Source organism: Mytilus galloprovincialis, chromosome 4 (assembly GCF_965363235.1).
Source record: "Mytilus galloprovincialis chromosome 4, xbMytGall1.hap1.1, whole genome shotgun sequence".
Classification (NCBI taxonomy): domain Eukaryota; kingdom Metazoa; phylum Mollusca; class Bivalvia; order Mytilida; family Mytilidae; genus Mytilus; species Mytilus galloprovincialis.
Window position 1 is genome coordinate 71,600,347 of NC_134841.1, and position 4,766 is coordinate 71,605,112.

Genomic DNA, 4,766 nt, shown 5'->3' on the forward strand with positions numbered 1-4,766 from the left:
TTATTTCTTTTCTTTATATTTTCTATAGGTTACTTCAAAGAATTGATATTGATGCATGTTGATGTATTCCATTTAGTTCTTGTGTATGTTTGTTCTTTTTCTTTATATTTTCTATAGGTTACTTCAAAGAATTGATATTGATGCATGTTTGTGTATTTCATTTAGTTCTTGTGTATGTTTATTTCTTTTCTTTATATTTTCTATAGGTTACTTAAAGAATTGATATTGATGCATGTTTATGTATTTCATTTTATATGCTCTTGTGTATGTTTATTTCTTTTCATTATATTTTCTATAAGTTACTTCAAAGAATTGATATTGATGCATGTTTATGTATTTCATTTTATATGTTCTTGTGTATGTTTATTTCTTTTCTTTATATTTTCTATAGGTTACTTAAAGAATTGATATTGATGCATGTTTATGTATTTTATTTCATATGTTCTTGTGTATGTTTATTTCTTTTCTTTATATTTTCTATAGGTTACTTAAAGAATTGATATTGATGCATGTTTATGTATTTCATTTTATATGCTCTTGTGTATGTTTATTTCTTTTCATTATATTTTCTATAAGTTACTTCAAAGAATTGATATTGATGCATGTTTATGTATTTCATTTTATATGTTCTTGTGTATGTTTATTTCTTTTCTTTATATTTTCTATAGGTTACTTAAAGAATTGATATTGATGCATGTTTATGTATTTTATTTGATATGTTCTTGTGTATGTTTATTTCTTTTCTTTATATTTTCTATAGGTTACTTAAATAATTGGTATTGATGCATGTTTATGTATTTCATTTGATATGTTCTTGTGTATGTTTATTTCTTTTCTTTATATTTTCTATAGGTAACTTAAAGAATTGATATTGATGCATGTTTATGTATTTCATTTCATATGTTCTTGTGTATGTTTATTTCTTTTCTTTATATTTTCTATAGGTTACTTAAAGAATTGATATTGATGCATGTTTATGTATTTCATTTTATATTTTCTTGTGTATGTTTATTTCTTTTCTTTATTTTCTATAGGTTACTTCAAAGAATTGATATTGATGTATGTTTATGTATTTCATTTAGTTCTTGTGTATGTTTATTTCTTTTCTTTATATTTTCTATAGGTTACTTAAAGAATTGATATTGATGCATGTTTATGTATTTCATTTCATATGTTCTTGTGTATGTTTATTTCTTTTCTTTATATTTTCTATAGGTTACTTAAAGAATTGATATTGATGCATTTTTATGTATTTCATTTTATATGTTCTTGTGAATGTTTATTTCTTTTCTTTATATTTTCTATAGGTTACTTCAAAGAATTAATATTGATGCATGTTTATGTATTTCATTTTATATGTTCTTGTGTATGTTTATTTCTTTTCTTTATATTTTCTATAGGTTACTTAAAGAATTGATATTGATGCATGTTGATGTATTTCATTTTATATGTTCTTGTGTATGTTTATTTTTCTTTTCATTATATTTTCTATAGGTTACTTCAAAGAATTGATATTGATGCATGTTTATGTATTTCATTTTATATGATCTTGTGTATGTTTATTTCTTTTCTTTATATTTTCTATAGGTTATATACTTCAAAGAATTGATATTGATGCATGTTTATGTATTTCATTTTATATGTTCTTGTGTATGTTTATTTCTTTTCTTTATATTTTCTATAGGTTACTTCAAAGAATTGATATTGATGCATGTTTATGTATTTCATTTTATATGTTCTTGTGTATGTTTATTACTTTTCTTTATATTTTCTATAGGTTACTTCAAAGAATTGGGTCAGGATCCCTAATAGACCTTGAGATGAGGAACTCAGATGACGTAATTAAAAAAAATATTAGTCCGCCATACAATTGTGGATGCTGTGATTTTAAAAATGGACATAAATGAACAATAAGAACTGTTTTATAGAGCTGGTGTGATGAGAAAAGAAAGATGTAGATTTGACCTGAAATAAATTATTAGAAAGGACAATTTTTTTATTGAATTTTATGATCAGAATTTTGGGATTATTTCATGAGGAGACTGACATTTTTCACCATCTTCCGGGGTCCATCAATTTGCGAAAAAAGTAATCTCACTTGCCACCCCGAAAATTTAACCAGACATGTATAAATGTATCAGCTTCGATATGAGCCATCATACATGTTCAAGTAAACGATATGGACTGAGCAACGGAGGAAAACGTTACCATTACGGCCTATGGAGAATTAATTGTAAATGTATACCCAAATTAGAAGCTTAATTCCAGAAGTTTTCAGGCTGATTTATGGATGATTTCACCTTGTACACCACCGAAAATGATGGTTAGTAGTTTTTTATTTATACCTAGTTATTATAAATGGTTTAAGATAAATATTATTGATAAAGATCAGCAAAAACTCAATGAAACTTTGCTTTTAAAATGCATTACTGGCACGGGGCTGAACACTTTTTTTAGGCACAATCATCACTTTGTTTACTTCCGAGAGATCCGAAAGGAATTTGTTTACTATATTGAAAAAGGCAAGAAACAACTTTTAAATATTATTAAATTGTAAGTAAACATGACACAATATAGTCTTTGTTATGTAATTATCACTTCGGTCTACAGGAATACCTGATAATCAAGGGAGATAACACACTTCATACGAGTAAAGTGAGATACATCATCGCATGTGCTTTTATCCAATGATTTGACCCCTGGTCAGTAGATATCATATGCAAAAAAAACAGAAAAAACATGTACATGTTTTAAGAAAATCATGAACTAATATTTTTAATGCGCTTGAGCAAAACAATAGATATTGTCATTTCTCAGTGAAAAAGGGGGAGGGTCAAACCTTTTTGAAAACAATATTTCTGCACCTATTCAACTATTAAGCTAGTTAGCTACTACCCATTGCTTCTAAAATAAAAGGTTTAAATGAAGGTGACTAAGCCACAAGGGAGAAGCATTTGTCTTTCTTTGTGATTAAACTTTCAAGAATTAGATTTTTCTCTCTCAATAGTACTTATGTATTTAAATCAAATGATAACACAGCCTGAGTAATTTTTTTGTCTTATTTCAGTTCCAGACATACCATTACTTTTTAACCTGAGATGGCAAACTAGAGGTTTTAAAAAGTCCTGAATAACTGGTAAGCATTTTGCTTTATTAGGCAAGCTCTAAATTGTTTATTTATGGTATTTATGCAATTGAAATTACAGTCGGTATGTTAAAAATATGCAAATATGAAAACTGTTGCTATGGTCTTGGTATTAAATGAAAAGGCTTAGTTACAGATCGTTTCGACTCAATATTTCGAGTTAAATCTTGCGGCAACTGTTTCTCACGTAACACTGCAAACTATATTTAGCTCTATTTTGATCTGTCGTTATTTAATGACGCCATAATACATGTGATGTCACAATGTTTCCTTTAAAACCTCATGTGGATTTCTCACTAATAAAAGGTTTTCACTGAAATACATGTTAAAAACATTTTTTCTCAAATAGAATTATGTGAAAGGACAAGTTTTGAAAATTTGCACTATATTGCACTCTAATTATATGATAAAGATGACTTTCCAAGTAGTTAAGAGTGCTTTCCACAGTTTTAAATACCAGATTTCCACTAGTAAGAATAATTATTTTGGTGTTGGTTTTTTTATAAAATCTTCATTTTTGCATAATTTCTCTGTCAAAATGCACTTTAAGGCACAAGAAAATTTTATAGAATGCTTTAACAGGGTCTGTGTATTGTAATTAAAGGTTATAATCAGAAGTTTTGTCCTTGTTTTGACTAGTGAAGGTATTCTGGAAGAAATTAATTATACAAACACATTGTATTCAAAATAAATGAATATAGCGACGAAAGTGTCATTGCCTTATAGTGCTAAAACAACTTTATTTTTTTTCAGAAATGGACAAAAATACACAGATTTATTCAGAATGTTATACCGATGAAGATCACATAAAAATATTTGGAAAAATCAGAAGTATGAATTTCAATATGGGTCAGGATCCCTAATAGACCTTGAGATGAGGAACTCAGATGACGTAATTAAAAAAAATATTAGTCCGCCATACAATTGTGGATGCTGTGATTTTAAAAATGGACATAAATGAACAATAAGAACTGTTTTATAGAGCTGGTGTGATGAGAAAAGAAAGATGTAGATTTGACCTGAAATAAATTATTAGAAAGGACAATTTTTTTATTGAATTTTATGATCAGAATTTTGGGATTATTTCATGAGGAGACTGACATTTTTCACCATCTTCCGGGGTCCATCAATTTGCGAAAAAAGTAATCTCACTTGCCACCCCGAAAATTTAACCAGACATGTATAAATGTATCAGCTTCGATATGAGCCATCATACATGTTCAAGTAAACGATATGGACTGAGCAACGGAGGAAAACGTTACCATTACGGCCTATGGAGAATTAATTGTAAATGTATACCCAATTGATATTGATGCATGTTTATGTATTTCATTTTATATGTTCTTGTGTATGTTTATTTCTTTTCATTATATTTTCTATAGGTTACTTCAAAGAATTGATATTGACGTATGTTTATGTATTTCATTTAGTTCTTGTGTATGTTTATTTCTTTTCATTATATTTTCTATAGATTACTTCAAAGAATTGATATTGACGTATGTTTATCCATTTCATTTTATATGTTCTTGTGTATGTTTACTTCTTTTTCTTTATATTTTCTATAGGTTACTTCAAAGAATTGATATTGATGCATGTTTATGTATTTCATTTTATATGTTAT

The 4,766-nt window shown here is 27.1% G+C and overlaps 1 long non-coding RNA gene across 1 annotated transcript; it reads left to right on the top strand.

Moving 5' to 3' along the window:
• The first annotated feature begins 1,795 nt into the window (after nucleotides 1–1,795).
• Nucleotides 1,796–4,447, top strand: LOC143072864 (uncharacterized). Its single transcript, XR_012977336.1, has 3 exons — nucleotides 1,796–2,323; nucleotides 3,068–3,136; nucleotides 3,899–4,447. It is a non-coding gene; the product is annotated as an uncharacterized LOC143072864 (long non-coding RNA).
• The last annotated feature ends 319 nt before the right edge of the window (nucleotides 4,448–4,766 follow it).